This window comes from Podarcis melisellensis, assembly GCF_964234715.1.
Source record: "Podarcis melisellensis genome assembly, chromosome: 9".
NCBI lineage: Eukaryota > Metazoa > Chordata > Lepidosauria > Squamata > Lacertidae > Podarcis > Podarcis melisellensis.
The window spans coordinates 45427533-45453739 of NC_138541.1; the positions used below are offsets into that span (position 1 = coordinate 45427533).

At 40.5% G+C, this 26207-nt stretch overlaps 1 protein-coding gene across 4 annotated transcripts in view; it reads left to right on the forward strand.

Annotated features, from left to right (window-relative positions):
• The window catches only part of GALNTL6 (polypeptide N-acetylgalactosaminyltransferase like 6), a 452866-nt gene that overhangs the window by 34462 nt on the left and 392197 nt on the right, over window positions 1-26207 (forward strand). The gene's annotated exons all lie outside the window — the stretch shown is intronic.

Genomic DNA, 26207 nt, shown 5'->3' on the forward strand with positions numbered 1-26207 from the left:
TTGCAGAATTTCAGGATGCTCCTTAGTTATAGAACTGGAACAAACTACATCTTCCCTATGGCTCCCAGAAGAGCACACAAAGATAATGGAGCATCACTCAGTTTGTCTTAGCTGGTGCTGAGCAACCTGTGCTTCTCCATGTTGGACAGCTCCCCGAGCCAGCATGGTCCATTTGTCAGGGATGCTGGGAACTGGGGTCCTGCAGCATCCAGGTAGCCATAGGTTCCCCATCTAATGGCCTAAGACATTGGTGGATGCTCCTTACTTTGTTGGGAGCTGCTAACCCTGCCAGAAGGTAGGGAGTGCACCTGCATTGCTGAGGCAAAGCAGAGAAGGTTTTCTTCCCTCATCTCCCATGCCCACTAGGCAAAACTAATTATGTGGAGAGGCCATGATTCCATGGTAGCACACATGTTTTTTCATGCCAGGTGCCTAGGTCCAAATCCTTATCATACTCAGGATCAGGGAGCAGTAAAGGGAAAGGCCTGCCTGAGACCCCAGAGAACTGCTTCCTGGCAGATGAGACATGTCTATGGACAAATAGTCCAACCTGGTATTAGGCAACGTCCTATGTTCTGGGATTCACGTGTGTTCCCAGCCCACCTCTCTCCCCCAGCAGCAGCTCTCCAACTTGATAGAAAGGGAAAGTCCAACTTCACAGCTTGCGAAAAGGGTTATGGAGTTGGAGCTGATGTTTCAGTACACCCCTAGTGACATCCCAAAGGCTGAAGAGAGATTTCTCCCCATAAAGCAACAGTATAGGCTTTTGTTAGACCTATCGCCTATCAAGTGCCGTGCTAAGGAGGCAAAACCATGTTTACAGGCCCATTCACAATAATCAAGACAGTTGAATTTGTAACCTTTTTATCAGTTGTGAATGTGGAGAGTGATAGAATATTGGACAGTTCAGTTGTTATTTGCCCCAAAATGGAGAACAAAGTACCAGAGAAGGAGAAATGGAATATGAAGATGTTGGAATATGCAGAGTTAGCAGGTCTGACCAGCAGAATAAGAGCTCAAGATGATAGAACTTATAAGGAAGATTGGGAAATATTTGTAGATTATTTTAAAAGTCAGTGTAAACAGGTAAATATGTAAGCAGGGTTAGAGTAGATTCGGCAGTGCAAGGTAAATTGAGGTAAAAAGAAGGGGGTGGGAAGGTATGGAATATTAAGAATATGCAGAGTAGATGGGAAACTGAACAAACCATGGAAGGGAAGTTGAGACTATTAAATTGTTTGGATGGTTATTGTATATACGTGAAATATGTAACAGGAAAGCAAATAAAAAAAAATTTATATATAAAAGAGAATGACAGAATAATGAGGCCTTGAAGATTTTCTGAAGATTTTCTGGATATTCCCCCCACCCCTACTATAATTTGGGAGTTTCAGAAAAACCTAATGATTAATTCCCTGCCAAGCCATAATACTAATTGCACACCGTTTAATAGATGTCATAAGGAACACTTTCTTAAGCCGTACTGCAGTTCTGTATACAACACAAATGCTTGAAGTTTCCAAAATAACGTGGTATATTGTAGCATAAAAATATCTGGTTGTTAGAGGCGCAGTAAAAAGCTGAGCTGTGATGTTAAATCACTGGTTGCAACTACTTATAGTACAAGATTAAAATAGGATTTCCGCTTTTTCAGAGACATTTCAGCACTATAACAGCAAATTCCCTCCCTCCCTAAAGCCCTACATCTAACATGCATCTATATTGAAGGAAACATCTATGGAAGAGAAATAAGCTGCACTTTTCACTGCCAGGAGGGACTCTGACAATGAAAATTGATGGCAGTATTCCTTAGATATTAAAGTTTCTTGTGCTATGCTACAAGTATATTACATTAGGTAGAGGAGAATGATAAAATGGAATGACTGCAGATGGTACCCACTGAGAAGTAGTCAATACTATTGGAAAGGTATACAACCATTTCATTCAGGATATATGTATATCCACTGCTACTGTTTCCTGTTTTAACAGCTGTAACTTTGGAACATTGCAAGACTGCAGTTTCCCACATGCACAAGATCACACATCCATATATTTAATATTTTCTTAAACTTAATTTAATTCTTCCCTTCTAAGTCCACAAGCATTAAGTGACTATCCAACTAAACATTAAAAAGCATCTGTTAAACATCACTTCAGGTGGAGTACACAATACAATTATGCTTGATTTCACATTCTGAATGATAAGCCTTTATTTGTTTCAATATTCAAGTGAAAAACATAATTAAATAAATTATTTAAATAGCATTTTTTTTAAAAAAAAACAACAAAGCTCTGCACCAGTCTATGGTTTTTACAATCTTAAAAAAGAAATGTGCAGCTTCTTGACTCATCTCACAATGAATATCTCACTGAGCAACCAGTGCCACCTGTTGAGAAGGGCAGTTGATGCTTTCCTAAAAAGTACTTCAGTATTCCAAAGTTCTATGTGGTTCTTGAGGTCTCACCTTAAATCACATCTTCTCTACCTATATTTGAAGATGGCTATCATATCTCCTCTCAGTCTCCTCTTTTCAAAGCTAAGCATACCCACCTCCTTCAACCGTTCCTCGTAAGGCTTGGTTTCCAGATCTTTGATCATTTTGGCTGCCCTCCTCAGCTTGTCAACATCCTTCTTAAATTGTGGTGCCCAGAACTGGACATAGTATTCCAGATGTGGTCTGAACAAGGCAGAATAGAGTTAGATTGGGCCCAGTTCACCAATCTGGTCATTCTGAATTCTGATTTTGTCTTCTGCAGCATTAGCTTCCTCTCTGAGGTTGGTGTCATCTGCAAATTGATGAGTATCCCCCCCCCATTCCTTTGTCTGAATCATTACAGTGGTGCCTCTGGATGTGAACGGGATCCGTTCCAGAGCCCCGTTCACATCCTGAAGTGAACGCAACCTGTCATTTTGAGCATCTGCACAAACAGTGTCTGCGAGTGGTGAAACTCGAAAACGCTCAACCTGAAGCATATTCAACCTGAGGTATGACTGTATAAGGACAGTGAACAACAACAGGCCCAGGACAGAACCCTGTGGCACCCCACTTGTAACTTTTTTCCAGGATGACAAGGAACCATTAATGAATGCTCTTTGGGTTTGGTCAGACACCAGTTACAAATCCACCTAACAGTTACCTGGAAACCACATTTTACCAGCTTCCCCACAAGAATATCACGAGGAACTTTGTCAAAAGCCTTACTGAAGTCAAGATACACTATGTTCACAGCATCTCCCTGATCCACCAAGCTTGTAACACCATCAAAAAAGAAATGAGATTTGTCCAGCATCACTTGAGAAACCCATGCTGGGTTTTAGTAATCACAACATCCTGTTTTAAGTGCTCACAGGCCAACTGTTGAATTATCTGTTCTAGGATCTTTCCTGGTATCGATGTCAAGCTCGCTGGTCAGTAGTTACCATATTGACTTAGGCAGTATCTTATGGCAGATGCTTTGTCTTGGTGTAAATAAATACAAAAGAAGTGTTCGGGACTTCAGCCATTACTGATGAAATAATGAAAGGTACATGGTGTTTGTGGGTTATTTTTTAAAGGAGTACTGACTGGCATGATTCCTATCTTTGTATAATTATTTTTCAGTACTTAACAGTACCTTAGAGAACAGACTTCAACAACTGTCATTAAAATTTATACGTGCTGAAATATAATCAATTCAGCGGATGTTCTGACTGGAAAGTTAATTGTGGTATCCTGTCTTGTTGGTTGTTTTATTAACTTCGCCTAACAGGCAGCAAGCATAACTTCGTTTGTGGAGTATCGGATGAACAAGTGGAATATTCTGCAACAAACTGCGCTTGCTTTTACACTAAAGGTCAATTCTCAAAATACCTGTTCTGTACATACAATTGGTCCATGACAGCTGTGATGGGGTGGTCTGGTGGGTTCATAGGTATGTTTTCCCTGTTCATGTATAAAGAGGAGGTAGGAGATGTCTGTTTGTATACACAGAAAGGATGAATCTTTCCTTTCCTTGCACTGCACTCCATTGTTTCAAGCCTGGCTCAGATAGAGCTTGGGGACAGCTTCAAGCAATGGACCTCAACAAGATAAAGGGAACACTCCTTTCCATGCAGAAAATACCTCCCACCTACACACTTTATATGTGAATGGGGCAGGCAGGTACATAGGCACACATGGCTTGCCCTATTCTGGTCCAGTTTGGCCCTGAGTATTTGTACAAATGGAATGCACAAGCCAAGTCTTGATAGGTTGTAGGGATGGGAGAATCCATCAGTTTCCGTTTCATTCCATTTCTCATTTTTTCCCATCTTAAGCTTAGTACACCACATCTCTACCACAGTTTCAAAGTCATTTTTAAAGATCTTAGGGGGAAAACGGTGAGCAATTTTGTGTGCATTTCTCCTATTCTATGCAGCTTTTCTTAACATAATGCATTTTGTATGTTATCTTCGTTAGCATGAGTATTTTAATGCACACATTCCCATAATATGTGCATTTTTGGACATGTTTTTTGGATGGAGAGCTGCAACACAAAATTTGGAGAAGTATGGATTTTGAAGGATAGCTGAGTTTCAATTAATGTATTTTTTGGGGAAGTGCAAATTAGGTTCATATCAAAATGTGAGCCAAGCATAATTTCTACTGTATCCCTGTATACCTATAATCTCGCAAACACCTGGCTATGTTAAAGACAACAGCACGTCCATAAAACCTACATTTCTACACACCCTTTGGCACAGATTCAAAGCACATTAAGGTGTCGCATTGAATCTTTGCCACAGGATGCACATCAAATCCCTTTTACTTCTGTACACAGAGGGAAAGGCACAGGGATGGGAGTACCCTGTTGCTTTTGGTAAATAACATGAGAAAGGTTGTGTTTTCGTAATGGCACTTGTGCATGCTGTTGGTGGACAGAGAAGAGTGGGATTAGAAAATGCAGACACGATCACAGTGTACCTTCACAGCATGCTCACTTCTTTCTCTTCCTCGGAAGATTTTTCTTAAAACCTGTTAATAGAATCGTAGAACTGTAGAATTGGAAAGAGACCCCAAGAATCGTCCAGTCCAGTCCTCTGCAAAGCAAGCCATGAGGTTAGCAGGCCAGAGGGTTTCTAACCCCTTGCATTTTTGAGAGACACATGAACATCACCAACCCACATTGACCCAATAATATGTAGCTGAAATGATGAAATTGTGTTCAAAGTGACATCATTTAGTCAGTGCCTCAACACTAAAAACTATATCCTGGAATGGTTTTCCTGATGCGAATAAAATTTGGCCTCAGTGGTAGTGCTTCCTTGCTGGACAGCTCCCCCATCTTGCTTCTAAGCCTGTGACGATATTGGCAAGGCTTGGAAGACAGACCTATCTAGGCCAAATTGATTACAGCCTAGGGGGCACTTTTACCAGTATCTTCAGGGCCAAATTCTCAAAGGGTGATTATACAGTGCAGTAGCCATTGTATTCCAGGCATCAATCAGCTGTTTCAAAGTTATCTGCACTGTGCTCAATAGAGAAGCAAAAGATAATCTGGGTGGAACTCGGAAATAATCAAGAAATGCCCCTTCAGTGCAATTCAGGATGGTTCAAAATGAACACAAATAATAAAAGAAGTACCTTTTCTCATGAAGTACCTCACACACACACCCCAATCTTGCAGCTCTCCCTGAAATATTATTAACGCTCGGAAAATGTTATTTATACTGCAGAATGCTTTTGCATAAAGATTTGCTCACCGATTTGCACTCAGTTATCTTAGGAAAGTCCACTCAGCTGAATGTAAACAGTGCAAGAGCAAGAAAGTTTTAGTCAGCTTCCATTTGTTTTTACTGGGATTGCACTCAAAAATTTTCATGTGGCCAATATGTCGTCTTTGTCATTGTCTTTCCTCTTAGCATTTTTCCCTTGGTCATCACAATGGGACTGAAGTTGTGGAAAGAGAGCATGTGTCTGAAGCAATTTCTTCCCAGACATCTCTGTTTTTTCTCATGTCACATCTGCCCCATAAATTACAGCTTCCCTTTCCATTTCATTTTGAGGTCCAAGTTTCTCCTTCCTTCCTTCCTTCCTTCCTTCCTTCCTTCCTTCCTTCCTTCCTTCCTTCCTTCCTTCCTTGGTGCGCATTCATGTCCTTGTTGCACACCGTTATCCATTTTAATCCATTCTGCATTTTGCTGATCCAACTGTTGTCCTGCTCTTGTTTAAGACAGACAATAAAGTTCTTGCCTAGCTTCTTTGCTGGTTTGTTCTTTAAGCCTTCCATGGAACTGCAGACCTCAATTTACCAGCTCCCACTGGGCTGCCTGGGTTTGCTAAATCCCATTTTAGCTACCTTGATTCATTGTTTCTGTCTGAGCCTTATCACCCTTTCCCTACAAGCAAATATGAGTCAGCAAGACTGTTCTTTGTTCTACCTATGCCTGTTCCTCTGTCTCTGTTTTCAGTTTTAATACAAAAGAAAATCACTTCTCCTCTTGGTTGCTCCAGAGCTTTTTTGAGGTTTTGGAACTCATGTTAATTCGTTTATTCTGTTCTTGCACAACACTGCTGCAAATCATCACTTGATTTCCCCTTCTTTTTCAGGGGTGTGAGTAAAATAAAAATGCGCTACATCAAATATAAGCTTACAAATGTTAAAAGCAGAAGAAAGCTAACATACCCTTTTATGTGTTCTGCTTATTCCTTCATTCTTCTAAATCTGTTTTCTGCCTGTTCCTCTCAAACAATTCCTTCACTCTGTAAACAAGCTTTTTTGTTGCCATAGGTGATGAACGGTTTGTCTTGGGGGCATATTACTGTTCTGATGGCATCTTGGCTGATGAGGGAAGTAATAATGGAATGGAAGGAATTGCCTGGCTCTCCTACAACACCCTACTGTAGAGATCAGCCGCAAGGGGTCACAGGGTCAAATCCAGTCAACAAAAGGTTTCTGCATAGCCTTCAGGGGCTGCTGCTTGGAAATCCAGAAATGAAAAGATGTAGAAGGAGTGGCTAAAAGGATCTGTGGGTGCAAAGAAGAGCCAGATGCAGAGTTACAGATTTAAAATCAGCCACAACCTTTATTGAAATACGCTGCAACTTGCAGAATCCAATAAAACTTTTAAAGACATGCAAATATTGCTGTAGCAAAATGTGACTGGTGGTGGGAAAGAGCCCTGCACTCTTTGGGCCAGAGGCCATCTCAGTTCTGAGCTGATGACATATTTCTCTGAAGTTTGGAGATCAGATTTTGTACAAATAAATGCATAAAAACCCATATTTTATGGCCAGATTTGCACAGCAATTCATATTTTAGGGGGGGGCAATGCATTAAAAGGCACAGAAACATGTGGGGGTGGGATGATGTATATGAAATGTATAAAAATATTGAACATTCACATGTATGTTTATGCTGGGTTGTTTTTTAAAAAAAAGGTTTGTGTGGGAGAATGACAGAACAGATCTGTGACTAAGAGAATACAGAAGTGACACCGGACAAAAATAGACTGATCTGTCCATTGCTGCACAGGATGTATAGTGAGCCCATATCCCAGAATGGTCTTCATCTGGTTCTGTGCCATGCAGGTGCAGCCTCAAAGTCACCTTATGGTGAATTACAGGTTTTGTGAGCCTGTAAGCCTTTGAATTAAGCCTCATCCAAGTGATAATGTGCTGTTAGCTTACACAATGATGTATCATTGCAAATGACGCTTTTGGAGGTGTGTGTCATACATACAGATGTAATTGATCCTCCCTTCGACACAAAGGTTTTAAAAAGAAATCATTCTTTCTCAGGAGCTTTTCTGGCACTGAGTGAAAAAGGAAGGAAACCCGGGGGGGGGGGAGAGACCCTGAATATGAACAGCTGTATGTAATGTGACCTTCCTTGATTACATGGATGGCATCTCTTTCTAAGATGCTTGTTCTGGCTGCCTGAGGAGGGGTGTGTGTGTGTGTGTGATTTTATATATATATATATATATTTATATATAATGTAGAATTATATTGTTGTTTGAATCTCTTGTCATGAGGAAAGATTCGTAGTTTGCCTCTTTCAAAGAGTCATTTTTCACATAGACAGAGATATCCAAATGCTTTTACAGTCAATACTATAAATCACGTTGCTTTCAGCTGAGATAGGATTACACCCTCTGCATCACAGATGCTGCTGAATTCCAATTTGTTAAAAATGTCTGGCTGGATTCTGGGTGTCTGGCAAAAAGTAACATATTTGCAAACAACTTCACCTTCTAAAAACCATGCCTGTTTTTCTATTGATCATTTTTGGGAGTAGGGGGTTCCGAATGGGAAACACATGCTCACACCCACATACATGCAGATCTGTGCTTCCTAACAGCTGCACCTACCCTAGCATAAGTTTCTCCCAAAAGAAAGAGAGATTCTCTCTCCAGTATCATTTGGTGGTAGCAGTCCTATCCCCCCTATCCCCAATTCCCAAAGGGCCAGTGTAGATGCAACATTATGGGGATTATGGTGCCTGGTTTTTTTCTTACATAAATAACAGTCTGAGTGGAAAAATCCTGAGTAGATGTGGAGCCATTGGGAGTGGTCCCCTGCCCCATCAAAAATCACCTCTCCAAATCTTCACTTTGCATTTCAATAGAAGTCTTGTAAAGAACCAGTGTGGTATGGTGCTTAGGGTGCTGAACTAGGACCTGTGAGAACCAGGTTCAAATCCCCATCCATTTATGAATCTCCCTGGGTGACCTTGGGACAGTCACTGATTCACAACCTAACCTACCTCCAAGGTAAAGGTAAAGGGACCCCTGACCATTAGGTCCAGTCGTGGCCGCCTCTGGGGTTGTGGCGCTCATCTCGCTTTATTGGCCGAGGGAGCCGGCGTACAGCTTCCGGGTCATGTGGCCAGCATGACTAAGCCGCTTCTGGCGAACCAGAGCAGTGCACGGAAACGCCGTTTACCTTCCTGACGGAGCAGTAACAATTTATCTACTTGCACTTTGATGTGCTTTTGAACTGCTAGGTTGGCAGGAGCAGGGACCGAGCAATGGGAGCTCACCCCGTCACGGGGATTCAAACCGCCGACCTTCTGATCAGCAAGCCCTAGGCTCTGTGGCTTAAACCACAGCACCACCCGCGTCCCTACCTCCAAGGTAGGGAGGATAAAATTGGGGGGGGACTATGTATGCCATCTTGAGCACTTTGGACGATATGAATGCAGGAAAGAATTAAGAAATATAATAATAATAATAATAATAATAATAATAATAATAATAATAATAATTATAATAATAGGCATCAATGGATGCCAGCGAGGGCAAATGGATTTAGGGCAATTCCTTTGCTTTGCTTTGCTTTGCTTTGCTTTGCATTACTTTCATTTGGCATCATAGCCAAATACCTTTATTATCTCATTACCAAATCTACTTGCTGTATGACAATATTACACCAGTGCAGCAGCCCAATCATCTTGTGAACAGACATGGAAGATGTATGTTTTGTGGGGAGGTTCTGACCTAGAAAGCTGCCTTATATCAGGTCAGAGTATTTATGATTCTATAATCCTCTAGCCCAAAGTCGTCATCTCTGACTAGCACTGGCTTTCCATAGTTGGAGGTAAAGAGGGTTTTCCCCACCAATTTTCCCTGTTCCTCTTAGCCAGAGTTGCTGGAAACTGAACATGTGATGGTCTGCTTTCTTTGTTCAGGGGATGTTTCTCTCTCCTAAATAAGCCCAAATTCACTACTGTTGAATGTTTGGGGGCTATTGCCCACACAGAGAATGAAGGAAGGAAGAGGAGTAGGACAAATCTGGCCAAGAAGAGCAGCAGGAAACAGCTGTCCCCAGTCGTCGCAGAAACCTTCATACTCCCATGACAAGAGAGCCTTAAATTAGATCAGTAAACAGTGGTGGTACTTTCAGAACTGACCTGAGATCAGAGCCCCACACTGTAATCTGACATGAAAGTTAACAGCAGCAACTTGCATTTGAAAGAAAAGGTTAATGCCAGCAGGTGCAATTTGATGATGACCTTTACTTATTACTTTAGTCAGTGCACAAATATCAGAAGAGAATGACTCAAACTAGACTGGCCAGGGTTATTCGTACACAGGTAGCATCCTGTTTGGACTGCAGTAATGCATTCTTTGTGGGCCACTTGGATAGGATAGGTTTATTGCTTCCCTCACTATAAAACTGGCCCTCCTGCATATTAAAATTTCCTTCCCCTCCATGTGTGACACAGTCTTAATGAAATTCAGGTAAAGAAAAAAATGAGACATAGCTACCCACTGTACGTTATACACTTTGTGTAGTTTGACCCTGAATATATAAAACCCTGAGGTATAAAATATCCAGCATTCAAAGATATCCTATTAAAATCTGTTTTACATTGTTTATATCCTACATAGAAGAACATAGATGGAGCCGGGGCCAAAAACTTCTTAATCTCCTAGCATGTTTGTTTACATTCTACAGTGCCCTAAAAAGAGAACAACAACAACAACAACAACAAAACTCATCATACTGTCTTGGGTACTTAAAGCTGAAACACCTGTGATTTCAATAAGAAGCCATAAAAATATTAGTTTAAAGCATATCTGAAAAGACAGAACACCTGGCAGACTTGCACATTATCTGAGAATGAGCACTCAGACCCTATATTTCAATTTCAGTAGTATTCCTCTGAACAATCCTATTCATCTTTGCTGTGTCCTTATGGCAAGCTTATTCCATAATGATTTCTGAGGAAGATAAGGAAAGTTTCTCTCAATGCAATATTGGATATGTACTTGTAGAAATATCTGCTGAGAACCTTGAAGTTTAAAAACTGATTTTTTTATTGAAGGTGTACATTGAAATGTTAATGGGGTTGCTCCTATCCTGGCTAAACGGAATGTTACAATCAGAAAACTCCCGAGGCTAACCTTGAACTGAAGAGACAGGTAACCGAGATTGAGAAGAATATGCAACCACCATGAGCTATCAAATGGTAGAAATGGCACATGGGTTGACTGATTCCATCTTGGACAGAATTCCCCTTCTATTAAGAGCTGTATAACATAGGCAAGAGATTCTGATTACTTTTCTAAGGGATGGTGGAGTGGGGTGGGGTGATGAATCATTGTCACCCTCATCATATGCCTCTTAAAAATCTCAATCCCGGTTTGATGATGTTGCTGTTGTTTAGTCTTTTTTTCCTTGGTACAAAAATATTCTGATGTAGTATTAAGGCTGCCATGAGGAATTGTTAATGCATAATTTATAGTCACAATTAAAAAGCATTTTTAACCAAGTGTCACAACACGGTGACAAGTAAATTAGACTGTGATTTACAGTAACAGTGCCTTGCAACTTGATTTAGTGTCACTCTGGAGAAACTGACAAACAGCCCCCATAGAGCAAGACAGTGGCTTCAGTAAAGAATGAATTCATTTCCCAAGCGCTAGCAGGTTTGAAAGATAGTTTGCGTGTGCCGGTGGAGTAATGATTAATAATTTGGTTTTATAAAATGCCAAGTGAAAGAATAGCTGCACTTTTTTTAATCACCCAGGAATATTCAGGTGAAGCGCAGCAGTGATGGATAACTCTTACTGTTATAAAAAGGAGGGCTGCTTTGAGTTTGCAAAACGAGAAGAAAAGAAGTGCATGTCTGACTTACTACCTGACTTATGTCCAAAAGCTATGATTAAGAGGCTGAAAAGGTCAAAGTATGGAAACAGAGATGGCATTAGAAGAAAGGTTGTTCAAACTGATTTGTCAAGAATATGGGAAATTTTACCCAGAGATGGTGGCAAGGTGGCTTCATAGTGACACCAATAGTATACCGACCAGAAGGAATAAGAGCTTGTTCTGTGTCAGTTTTACAAGACATTTCCTTTCTGTTGCCCTTTCTCTAGGGCCATAATGGTATTAGAGAACATTATTAAAATGTCTTAAAGCATCCCTTTTGAAAGGTTCTGTGTTGCTGGTCCTTTTACTTTCTCTCCAATACAAAAAGATCCTCAGACATAGATAGCAGCGACTAAGGTCAAAATCATGTTTCTGGTTACGTTGCACTCTGATCAGATCACATTTATTTATACAGACGTAGACCCACTATAAAATACAACTGGAGTAACAGAACAGAAACAGCATGGACTGTTTGTATGGCATGCCATACATTGCACTTTATATCCGTCCAAAACTCACTCTGGGGGCCATCCAAAAAGCCGACTCTTCTTGCAATATGCTAGACCTTTCCTTTCATACAAAATTCTAATGTAACACCCATTGGTCTACCAGGTACATGCTTTTCATTCATTTGTTGATTCAAAGAAGATGAAAGAGATAGGATGGGTAATGGAGTCACAATTCTGCTATAGTCTGTATTACTACCAATATTAGGGAGTAATTGAGCGTTTCTACAGAACACTGCAGGCCAGGGAATTTCCAGTCCTCTTTTTATCCCAAATGAAATGCCCTCCTTAGTTTCTCTTCTAATGTGTGTGCATGCATGTACACAATGCTAATTAAAATACAGTGGAACCTCGGTTCCTGAACACCTCCATTGTCATATGTTTCGGTTCTCGAATGCTGAAAACCCGGAAGTAAATGCTTTCGTTTTCTAACGTTTTTCAGAACCCGAATGTGCGACACGGCTTCCGCTGAGTGCAAGAAGTTCTTGCAACCAACGGGAAGCAATCCCTAGGTTTTCTAATGTTTTGGAAGCCAAACGGGCTTCCAGAACAGATTTCGTTCAAGAACCCGAGGTACCACTGTATATGCTTTCTTGTACATAGAAGTAAATGTAAGAGTTTCTTGGAATGTAAACATTACACTTTTTGTCATCCTATTTCACTATTTTTTTGCATTCTCGTAAGCCCCTCTGCACATATAAAGAATGCCTTCTTTTAGAATGACACACAAATATTTGTGTGTGCGCCTTTCCGTGGCTTTCTGAATTCATATTCCCTCATTCACGAAGAAGTCCTTTTGTCCAATACTAGTCCTTAAGACAAGGACTTACACCTCTCATTCATCTTCTCCTTCTCCCTCATCACTTTGAAGGAAATTAGAATAGACTCCCAAATCCACTGCACTTTGGTTCTTCTCAATGGTTGTGTTTTTCCTGGCTCGTCATTGCTTCTTCATGTTTAACTTTAGAACGTCAAAGTAGCACTTAGATACTATGAGTAGAATAGTGTTTGGGGACTGCTGTCTGTTAAAATATTGCCCCAGGCAGTCAATGGTTTACACCACTGAATTATGACATGATTTCATCATCCTTGAATGTGCCTGAGCTTTACCAACTGTAGGAAGGCATGTGGCTGTTAGGTAGACATTCCCAGTTTCAGCAAGAAACCTTTCTAGTATTCAGAATATGGAGGTGAAGCCTATGCTGTATGTATTATGTTTTCCTTATTATGTTGTGTAATCCAAGCCGCTCTGTATCAGCAACTTGCCATGTCAGTTGTCAAGGTTTCATTTTGGTCAATGTATCCTGTCTTAAATACTTGCTGGGCCAGAGTCTTCCAGTTTATCAAGATGAAGCTATGCATAAAAACATTGAATGAGAACCTCTGAAATTGTGCCTAATTACTTTTCTCTTTGACATCCAGATTCATTTTATTTGCCATACAACATTGATTTGGTTGGCAGCAGGAATATGGCCGATCAAAAAAGAATGTCATAGATTAACAGTAATTGGATACCACCTGGTTATCATTAAATACCAGTGTGTCTGCTTAAGAGTATTAATCCAGTGTTTTAATTCAGAGGCAGGCATGTTGCTTACTCTCATTTTAAATATTGCTTTTATCATTGGAGTCAAGTCCTGCCTCATTAAAAAAATCTCTTGTCACCGTTCTTGGAAATAAACAAAACAGATTTTGTTTTGAAAATGTTGACCACACACACAGCAGGAAAGTGCCTCCTAGCAAATGAACACAAGGTTCATTTATAGTTAAAGAGGGAGAAATAAATCAGCAGAATCTACAGCTATCTTGACTTACCGTACATTTGTTGCAGGGAGACATGCATTTACAATGTTGCATTTCACTGAGTGGAAGAGTCATTTCAGTAGGGCTAGGCTTGGACAAATCTGTCTGCTTTTGGTTTGTGTCAGTTTCACTTGTGTAAATCTATAAATATGTTCTGTCTCGTTTCCTCATCAATCTGCATGCACACACTAACTGCACAAAAATACAGTGTTTTTATTGTATTTTTCATAAAGAATGCATTTTTGTATGATTGCTGCCTAAAATATTCATTTTTGTATGCATGGTAACCCAAACCTAGAATCCCCTACTAGGCTGCAATCCTATTTTCCCTTACCTGGGATAAGGCCCCCTAAACTCAGTTGACCTTACATGTGCTTAGAATTGTGATGTAGAGTTGGATCCATGAGTTCTTACAGTATGCTAGTTTGCATTTGCTTTTTGAAAAACCACATTTTGTTTCTTACAACCCAGCAGTACAATTTTCCAAGGTTATTTTGAATTTTAATCTTCTCCTGTATATTTTTAGGTATGAAATATTCATATTACCCTAATTTGTTTTGAACATTTACCTGGTTGCAAATGTGAAAACGTTGCTGCATGACAGTTTTGGTTTTCATTTAACTGTTTAATGAGAAAAAAGCTTTCAGCAAGTCTTAAAATTCTGTTGGAAGTGCCTTGTTTCCACTTTCCATTAATCTCTACATCTAGTGATGTGAGGTATGAATGAATTCTAGCTCAGAATTTGGATGTGGATGCTGAAACTGCCAACGAAGTTTGGAAGTTCTGGCTAGGGTAGTCTTCTCCAAGCATAAGTATTGTTGGCTGAACAGCTGAAGTTTGCCTGTTCCATGGGAAAGTTCCCATTGATGCTTCATGCTTCTAAGACTGTTTTTTTGCTAACTGCAAGTGTTTTGTCTTGTTTATAAAAGGGCAGACCTATTAAAAACCAGTCCACCTGTCTGCTCAGATGGGATGAAGTCCATCCCGTCCTGTTTCTGGTTGTTTTTAAATGGAAACTCCTTTAAAAATCTGCCTGGAAAAAGACACACCTTTTAAAAATATATATTTAAGAGGTGGTCCAAGGGTTATGCACAGCTTTTATTTTCCTGCCCTATTCCTCCCTCCCACTTTCAAACTTCTAAAATAGGGTATCCAGTTGCCTACAATCTGAGGACCAACCATAGGAGTCTCCTTCCAGCCAACTGCTTTGAATGCTCATAGAGCAAGTCCCACTGGGAACTACTCAATGAAGTTCTGTCATCCCAGGGGCAGAGAAAGGGGGTGTGGTGGGTGTGGGCTGCCTCGAGTGTCACCACTGAAGGGGGGGGGGTAACAAAATGCCGGGTGGCACTCACCGCAGGGCCTGCAGCATGCCTGAGCCCCACATCTCTCCTGGCAGCTCTGTGTTGCCCAAACGATCCACCCACTGCCTCCCCCCAGCTGTACGGTGGCTGAGTGGGAGGAGGCAGGCAGACTCTGGAGGCCCCACAGTGCACCCCACCCCTATGGGTGGTTTGCACCGCCCTCCCCCCCCCCCGGAGCATGCCACCCCAGGTGCCTGAGTGGCTTCCTCCGCCACTGCCCAGAAGGAGTTGTATAGAAAAAAGGATAGTCAGAAATGAACACATACAATCCCATTATTCCAAGGCCATTAGAAGCTGAGCACAATCCTTCTCCAGTTTCTCTGTCTCTGTGACTGGGCACAAGCCATCACAACTCCCAGTTTCTCCCCCTCTTTCACATTTTTCTCAAATTTAGCAGGTAATAATCATAGCAGAAGTCTGGAAAATGCAGGGTTTGTTTTTAAAATTTCTTCTGACCCCCTTGACTGGGAGGAATAACAAGCTACATCTGACGAGTTAAAATGAGGAGTCAATATTTCTGGAGTTTATTCAGAGCCTACTTTCATGTCCCCTTGGAAGTGTCTAACACCCAGATTTTGGGAATCTGAACAAAGAGAGAAAACTTCATTTCAGAAAGTTAGAAACATAGGTAGGCTTTTAAGGTGCATTCTGATGTGGGGAATATTGTGTTAGTTTTCTTGATTGCTAGGTCTTCTTCCCCATTTTCTCATGTTCCTTTCACACTGCAGTACTCTTTGAAATGTGGCTTTTTTACTGATACATTGGCATGTTGCACTAAATGTCATTGTAGCACAACAACAAACAGCATTGAGCAGCAATGTTCCTGTTCCCCAACACTTTCTGCACATGTGTGTGTCTGTTCCCCCATGATTCCCCCTGTGAAAATAACAGAAAAGAGCTGTATGTCTGTTGTCCCCAATTTTGTCACTTTACTTCCACAGTTTTCTGGTTTAAGGGGGGCTGAATGTGATTCCCCCCCCCCCCGAATGAGATAACATGAAAATGAGCACTAAATATACAATCTATTCTATTAGTTTCCCAGAAACTGTGTGAAAGATCAGTTATAGTCTGGAAAGTAACTATCAGGGTAACACTGTGGAAATGGTATAAACTGCCGTGTGAATGCAGCCTTAGTTTTATATGGTCAGAAAATGGGAAAGAAATGGCCCTGGCAGATAATAAGAGTGTTAACACTGGAGATTCCTTCCAAATTCTGGAGAGTTCTTGGAGAAAGGCTGAGACAGTTTCATAGAATCTTCCAAAAAGCTGAAGTTCCATTCCATTTCAAACTGGGATGGGTGTGGTTTGCCCATCTCTATGTTTATAAACTGGTGTAGTGCAACTTTTGATTTTAGCCACTAATATTTAGAGATATTTTTGAGGGGTGGTTACATTCTGGAATATTGTTTTTCATTACATACAGTCCTTCATAAACAGTCCTTCATAAACAGTCTACAAAATATGTATTCCTCTGGTCTGACAAACATGTCCACTTCTTTGTTGAATCTTTCCAAAGATCTGGTCTCTTCCAATATGATTTCCGCAATCCACTGCACTGTGTATGGAAATGTAATTTTCTTTTTATCAGTTCTTCATTTCCCTCCCCCACCCCCACCCCCCGTTGTGGTCTGCCTTCTAAACGCCATTCATTATTTGATATAGTTTTGATCACATTCTCATCTCTTTTCTAAAATAAACAACTCCAATCTTTTCAATCTCTCCTTAGGAACAAATCTGTACTGTTTTTGACTTGCAGACTTTGCAATCTTAGGGAAATGAAAGGGTCTTTAAAAAAAATACTCCCATCACATTCATAAAAGAACTTTAGCTTTGATTGCTCTATAATTGCTTATTTACAGATTTTTCTCACACCAAGGAAGCAGAGAATCAACTCCCCATTTCTGTAAAGCACAGGCACAAAATCACAAAACAAATAAAAGAAGGAAGGTGTCAGCCTGGAGTAGGCAGGAACGTCTGCATTCCACACATAGTGGGCCACAAATTAAACCAAGATAGAGAAGGTAGTCTCAGTGGTTTTATTACAAATATCATTTTCTAAGTACTAGTATGCTGATAACAAATATTCAGTCTGGCCATCATCTTTCTGCACCAGCTATTTTACACATAAAAACAAGTAGAAGCGAAAAGGAAACAAAATGCAAATGTTGATAAAAATATGCAAGACATTGATCGTGTATGGCTTTTGGTGCTGTGACTGCTCCTTCATAAGAACTAACCTGATGGTGTTTCAAGGGTACATCTAAGCAGGCAAGTCCAATTTCATTTTCCATTAGGCCTCCCTTGAATACAATTGTGCTTGTCCAGTCTACCCACCCCAATAATTTGATGCTGTAAGACAGAAGAAGAGTGTACCTTGCAACAGCACCATGAAATAATTGGATTCAGTCTCTGCAATAATAAAAATTACATAGCAGACCATATTAGAAAGATTTCTTTGGTGAAATTTGTCAGAGAAAAGGCTTTTATTATGAGGGATGATAAAGTAGGATGGTAATGAACTATGAGTGTTGGCTACATTCAGATGGCATTTTATTCCATCTTCCCAACATTTCCTTACCTATTGATTTTCATGGTTTATGTGATGTTTCACATGATATAAAATCACTTCTGGATAGCTAGTGGAATCTGGCACACATTTATTACTAATTTCTGTGTTAATTGTTTCCAGAAAAAGTACATTGCAACTCTGTTAGCTCAGAAAATGGGAGGAGTTTGGTGGTGTAATTTTATGTGATGAAATGTGAGGTAGTATCCCAGCATCAAATTCTTTCCCACTATTTAAAATTTAGCATGAAATGGTGGTGTATTGATAAAAAAGTTACAGTTCCATAACACGGTAGGTACTGAAGTGTAAAACGAATGTCAGAAATAGGAACAGTAGCACTGGCTTTATAAACAATAAAACTAATGCAGCCCAAGTTTGACATGTTCTTATGGTGCATTAGGGATTATTACATTAGTTTTCCTGATTATAATGTTAGCACTTCTATCCTGGATTCTAAGTTCCTTTTACTCGTGTCATCATGTCCTGTTAAAAAAATTAATAGTGGGAAAGAACTTGATGCTGGAATGCCACTTGGAATTTCATCATGCGAAATTGCAACACAATACTTCTGCAATTTTCTAGGTTAATGGGGTTGCGAATGCATTGTTTCCTGGAAGCAAATAACACAGAATGAGTACTAAACAGCTGCTAGATACTTCTACTTTTCCAGAACTGACTTCTACATTGTGTGAAAGATCACATGAAATGTGGCAATTATTATGTAAGGAAACATAAATACAGAATAAAGTGTTGTCTGAATGCAGTCTTAGACTGACAATCCTGCATCCTTTTTAGAAAGCTTGAACTCCATTTGGGAGTCAACCTAAGGCTTCTGTATATTGCTTATGTATCATAACAACAAGAAGAAACTTTCCCTTTTCTTAATCTTTCTGTCTAGATAGTTGTTATCCATCAATTCTGAGTATCCTACAAATGTTATGCTATTGTACACAGTGGAGTTTCAAGTGACCACTATAACCCTAACCAGGTATTTATGGGAATTGAATGCATGAAGAGCCCTAAGAGTACACATGGACTAACCCCACCCTTAATTATCACATACCTGCCAGCCTGCTCCTAAACAGCACATGGTCAGCTAAGCCTGAAGACACCATTTTTCCCCCATGTAGAGTTTCCAACATAGCTATGGGCACCGTGATTTACTATGCATGCATGCATAGAAGAGGTTCCTCTTCAGTCAAACACTAAACATCCATTGATATTTAGGGAGTGGAGCTAGCCCCCCACCCCACTTCCTCAGGACCCTTCACGCCTTTGGAACCAAAAGGATTTGCTTTGGAACTGGGAATTGCCAAAGGGCACAAGGTGAGGAGGTTAATACAAGCTCCTGTTTGACCCTGTTTTTCCTATGGAGACAATGGCTGTGGAACAGCTTTAGACTTCCACATCCAGACCAGTAAAAGCAAGATCTCATTACTTCTGTAATGAGAGAGAACATTTGGCATGGTGAATATTCACTCAAAGCTGAAGCACTTAAGGAGGCACAGGGGGTGGTAGTGCAGCGCAGTTTGGCTTTCAGAGGATGCCCATACCAATAACACACTAGGGATGGGAGTTTCAACTTATTAATGCAGAGTATTCAATTAACACAAAGCATAACTTGTGTTCTTACATAGCCTTATGTCTCTGCTGCTACTAGTGATGCGTTTGCATGAGGCATTTGTTTTCCTGCAGAGCAAAATAAAAGCTGTCCACAGCGGATAACTGGCATGGCTTCAGGTAGGCACAGCAGGCTTTGATTACAATGAAGAAAAGGTCAATTTCAGCCTGCCCTATAAACCGGTGGCAAACAGTTTCATTTAAGAGGAACTCAGACTTTCCTCCACTGGTAATTTTATCATGACTCTTATGCTAGAGGTTTTATAAAGCCTTGACTTGTGATACTTACTGTAGTAGTAGTAGTAGTAGTAATAATAATAATAATAATAATAATAATAATAATAATAATAAATAAAATGTGAATCTCTGAATTTTTAGTGGATGAAAAAGTACGTTTGAAATGATGCTCAAAGACTCCCTACATATGTATGTAAATAAGTAAATGTTTGAAAAATAAATAAAACCATTTCAGCATTTCATAACATGATATATAAACCTTGGTCATTAGATACAGCATATTCTTGGGGGTCAGTGTAAATCTTTACTGAAATTTCCCTGAGTTTCAGAGAGTCTGCATGGTGTATGGTAAGGGTAGCTGACCAGAACTCTGGTGGGCACACAGTTGTGGTGTTCTCATTGTAAAATGGAAGGACCAGGCTGGGGTTTCGATCAAGAGGATTTAGAGCTATCAAAACATGACGAAACTATATGTTTGTAACTGAATTATTATTATTATTTTAGAAGAGAATGTTCATGAGAAAGAGAAGGAGAGGGATAGACCCACTGAAATAAATGCATATGACAACTTAAGTTCATTTAGTACATCTGAGGATGACTTACTGAGCAATCCTAACTGTGGCATGGCAACAGCAGAACATGATGCTGTGGTGTAACTTTTGCTGCATCTGCAGCCTCCATCCCCACTCATAGCTACTGGGGCAGAAGGAGGAAGTTGGTGTAGCAATCAGACCTAGTTCAAGCATGATATTTTCAAATGATAGCACTGGGGAAATTCAGGATGAAGTGGATCCTAGGTGGTTCAGCCTCTCCTTGTCCCCTAAAATCCCCATTTGGGTGTTCCCCACGGGCTGCTGCTGGTAGGAATCACATTGGTGGATGGAACACAGAGCAGAGACTAGTAAAGCTGTTTTGAACTGAGTGAAGAAATATCTCTACCCCATCCACCCAAACCTAGGATCAGGGGTTTAGATTGCAACATTGTTTTATTATTTGATTTTATTTATCATCCAGAGATCATAAGGTGGTTCACAACACAGAAGTACAACATGAGAACACAAAATAAATAATAATAAATTGAAAACAAACCAATGACCAATGATTTTCTTAAGTACCCTCAGAAAAAAGCACTGCCAATAACCAAATACCAAAGACCTGGTATTGTATTGTACTGTATTTTTATTTTATTTATTTTATTTTATTATTTTATTTATTAAAACTTCTTAAACTGTATATATTAACCTTTAGATTTGATCTGTCTAAACTTTAGACAGATAACACCCACTGGCTTCCCATGGCAGCTTACAACACATACGGAAGCATATTGACAATTCAAACAATGGACAGATAAAAATGGCATCACTATAAAAACAAAACACTTCTAATTCAATCCAAGCCAGCTCCATAAAAACAGCACACCTTTAAGAGCAGTCATGGGTTTTCAGAACCCACTTAAACAACCGCATAGTAGGTGAAGTGGAGCATGGGGCAGAACCAACCCGTCCACTCTTTCGTAATTGTTATGTTGATCATTTGTATCAAGATCTGAATTACAAGCTGGGTTTATACTGGAGTGCCGATTCAACTTAGGGCAGTTGCTTGTCCTCAGCTGCATAAAGATAGCAGCTTTCATTTTTCAGTCAATAACAGTCTAATAAAATCTGAAGTAATTATAAACAAACATTGATCCTATCCATCAAATGTTAAATGAAACAAAGCTAGAAACATGCCAAGACAATTTATTGGAAAAGCTACTTGACAGAATGGCCCTAAATGGATGAAAGTGGAGCTGGCAGTCATATGCTCCTGAGCATTGCTTGTAGTTCTGCCATTGATCACTCGCTTGGCGTTGGAATCCAATTTTGAAATCAGCTTAACTCTGCCATTAAGGCTTTAGGGGGATGCATGGCCTGTTTTCCTGGTTGCGCCCCTGTTTCTGCCTCTGAGATGTAACCAAGACCAAGCTGTCAAAATGTAGACAACTTAATACACAGGGGGATATGTGTATATTAAATTTCAAATTGTGCCTGTCGGTGAAATTTGCTTGACAGCATGGAACCAAAGGGGAAGTATAGCGGGGAGGATGGGAAGAGCAGGGCCAAGCTGACATCTTCATAGAGAGCATGATATTTATAAATTAAGACCCGTGGCACTCTTAAATCCTAATCTGGCTCTAATATTAATAAGATACATGATGGATTAGAGGGAAATGGCAACGTACTTCTTTCAGAAGATTTATTAAATACTATGAGAGAGAATGGAAGCCAAGCCTGATGCTGTCAGGTTTTAAAAATAAATAAATAAATGAGAAAGTCAGCCAAACATTCGGATTTTCTGGGCTTAATTTAAGGAGATAACATTGCTTTGTTCATCTGCTTTTGTGGTACTCTTCATTCTTTAACCTGGCCTCACCTTGCTTTTTTGCTGGGGAGGGGCAGAGGCAGTTCCTCTTCATTGCTGTGCATGGCAGAACACAAAATCATTGGACAATTGGGACATATGTCATATGCCAGGTTTATCCTTTCCATGGATTGTACTGGTTTATTCGGGGAATGTTTAATGCCTCATTTCTCTGAGGCTAAAAATAACCAATTCCCCAAGTTGTGTCTTTCTTTTTTAAGGTTTGGATATTTCACAATCTTGTAATTATCCTCCTTCTCTCTTTTCTTTGTACACTGTCCACAGATTACTATTATTATTTAAAGTGAAGGGCGATATTTAAATATTTTGAATACATGGATAATAATACTATGTTATGTGCATTTGTACAGTAATTAGATTCTGTAAAGGTTATAGGATATACCATGTCCCTTCCCTATATATTTCATTCAACAGGTTAACGTTTTACACACACCTCAAAAAGCTATCTATTCAGAAAGATGAAAAATATTTTGAAAAGCTTTCTTTGGCTATGTTTGAAGCAAGAGGAAGAACAAGCAAGTAGTAAGTCCTCTGTGTGGAGAAGATGGAGAAATGCTATTCGGTCAACATCAACTCTGCCTCTGTCTTCACCCAAAAGAAAAGTAGTGCCTAATTTGGGCATAGCAGAATAATTGGAACAAGACAGGAGCTACAGCCCAAGACAGGAAAAGAGGTGGTATCTATTTTAAATAAATTCAGGTCTCTAGGTCCAGATGAGCTGCACTCAAGGGTACTAAAGCAGCTTGCAGATGTAATCTCAGGCTCTGTCTATAATGCTTGAGAATTATTGCAGAACAGGTGAGGTCCCTGTGGTTTAGAGACAGGCAAATGCCCCTATTTTCAAAAGTGTGGGGGGTGGGGGACCCAGATAACTACTAACCAATCAGCTTGGCATTGATACCAGGAAAGGTCCCAGAACAGATCATTAAACAATCGTTCTGTGAACAGTTAGAAAAGCATACTGTGATTATTAAAACCAAGCTTGTTTTTTTCAAAAACAAGTGATGCCAGACAGATCTCTCTCTCTCTCTCTCTCTCTCTCTCTCTCTCTCTCTCTCTCTCTCTCTGATAGAATAACAAGCTTGGTGGATCAAGGCCATGCTGTGGATGTAGTGTATCTTGCAAGGCTTTTGGCAAAGTCCCCCATAATCTTCTTGCAAAGAAGAAAAATGTGGGCTGGACAAGGTTACTGTTAGGTGGATTTGGAGCTGGGAGGAGTACCTGATGCTGCAGAAGACAGAATCAATATGACTGTAACAGGCTGAAAAACTGGGCCAAAACTAACACAATGAATTTCAATAGGGCAAATGAATTGAGCCTGGAAATTGGCAGCTAGTGACGTTGGGCCAGTATTGGTGTTACATGCCAGTTATATGCTCAAACTGTCTTGCCTGATGAGCAACCTGGACGCTGAATTCTGCACCACTTGAAGTTTCTGAATCTACCAGACAATAGACAACAGTAGACAGGGGTACAACTAGACCACCTATCAAAGCTTATGGAAGGCATTCTGTACCACTGAGGCTGTCTGAGCCTCAAGTGACAGCAAAGGATCCAGGAGGACCTCTAAGCTACAAACCTGCTCCTTCAGAGCTAGTGTAACCCTATCAAGAGCAGGCAACCTCCCATCCATCTAGGGTACCACCCACTTATATGGCTCAGACTTATGTGGATTGAGTTTATTGGCTCTCACCCAGTCCACTACCAAGACAAGACAACAGTCCAGAGTATCCACTGCAACATCTGCAGATGTAAAGGGGAGGTAGAGTTATGTGTCACCAGTATATTGCATATCTTAAGTGGAGTCCAAAGGCATAGTAAACAGACAAGCAAATTTCCAAAATATACAGCTGATTTTTGATTGCCTACATCTTGCACTGTTTTGTAGCGGCCTCCACCCACCCCGTATTTATTTATCTACTTACATAATTCCATGTAACACATAAAGGAGTTATACTATCACAACTCAGATTATTTGCCCTACTTTTTTAGTGGGGAGAGAGAGATTCAAGTGGAGGTATTAGATTGAGAGAAAATGATATACACAAAAGGCAGCTGATCAGTAAACTGGAGTTTGCTCAAGTAGTGGCAAACATAAATCTGTGCCAGGCAGCATGAAAAGAGAGCCCCACCGGTTAAGGATGCATTGTCCCCAAAGCAAAGAGCTTCCAAAGTTTGCCGTTAGCATTATTTGGAATATGTCTTTTATTAGAGAAGAAGCCACAAAAAAGGTCTGGGAACTTGTTGCGAAGAAGGTGGGAGGCAAGTTGATAAAGGGGAGCCAAGATTTCAAGCATGTGAAGACATGAAAAGGGGCTTGTGAACAAAAAGCTACGAGAGCACAAGGAGGAGAAAAAAATCTTAATAGATCCACAAGGGACTTTGGTAAAGACATAATGAAACCTGCAAAGGCTTTGAGGTTTTGGAAGACCTGGTGGCTAACACAGACCAAAACTATAAAAGAGCCACTGTGGGATGTAATAAAGTTGTGCATTTAGAGTACAGCAGAGAAGGTAAAGTATCAGGAAGACAAATGCATCCTATCTTGTATTCACTGAGGAGGAGAAAGGACCCTATGAAAGGAAACGATGCACACAGTGACAAAGAATCGAGGGTGGCTGCTGCGTGGGTATTTTTATTATTATTATTTTTAAATCCTTGGGTTTCCAGAATATAGGAGCCTTTGAAATCTGGGGAAAGCCTGACACTGTCAGTATAATGGGGAAAGTTGTATTAACCCAGTGAGAAGAAACAAACTGAAGAATTGACTCTGCACTACTGGGGGGAAATAGAATAAAATAATGGCACAGCCTTTCAGAGAGCTGTGCACTCTTATATTACTGTAACAGTCATGCTTCTCCCCCCAAAGAATCATGGGAACTGTAGTTTGTTCAGCGTGTAGACCTTGCAGACCTACAATTCCCACACGCTGAACAAACTTTGTTTCCCAGGGTTTCCCATGACTGTTGAAGTGGTATAATAGTGCTTTAAATGTACAGTGCAGATGTAGCAAAGTGTTGGCGGACAGAGCTGTATGCGCTGCACTGCCTGCCCTGTGCCCCAAATTAGCCTGCTGTCCTCGGCTACGGTTGAGGACTCTGCCAGTGTCAAAGTAAGATACAATTGCCAGTCTAGTCAGATTCTGAACATGGAATTGTGGGGGGGAGTTACGTAAGGTCGAATTGTCTTTTGCCTCAATAGTAAACTGTTATTGATGCTGGCCTTGCAGACAAAGTACTATATATATGGATTTTCGAATAACTGCTTCCCACAGATGTGTTGTTTTAAAATGGCACATGAATTATGGCTAATTTGATTATGGTATCTATCATTCTGAAAATCCATTCCAAGGTGCTGAAATACAGACAGGTTGAATTTATTTCTTCATTCTGTAGTTATGCCACTATTAAAAGCTCAAGTGTCAACAGCATCACTATCTATACTATCTACAAGAAGTGGAAGCCCCTTCTTATAAAAGCCACACAGTCCTTCTTGTAGTACTAATGGCCATTACAAACACAGGAAGTTCCCTTATTCCCAGTCAGACCTTTGGTCCATCTAGCTAAGTATAGTCCACACTAAGTGCCAACTGCTCCCCAGGGTCTCAGACAGAACTGTCTTCCAGCCTACCCAGATATGTTGGGGACTGAACCTTCTGCATGCAAAGCAGCTGTTATACCACTGAGCTGTGGTGCTTCTCCACAGACCACCCCTGCATTTCCACTGTGGGTCAGCCAGTGGCGTAGCGTGGGTTGTCAGCACCCGGGGCAAGGCAAGTAATTTGCACCCCCTAATCCATGGATTTGTGCCCCCTAACCCTAACCCCCAGATGTTGTGCCCGGTGCGGCCGCCCCCCCTGCACCCCCCACGCTACGCCACTGGGGTCAGCCATGACTCTTATGAAACATATAAGGGTACTAACCTATTTGAAAAGCAGGGCTAGCAACTGATTAAAGAAATTTGACTCAACCATATAGATTTTACAGTGCATTCCTATACATATCTACTGAGAAATAAGCCCTACTGAATCCAATGGAACTTGCTTCCGGGTAAGTGTGTGTGTGGATGATAGCTG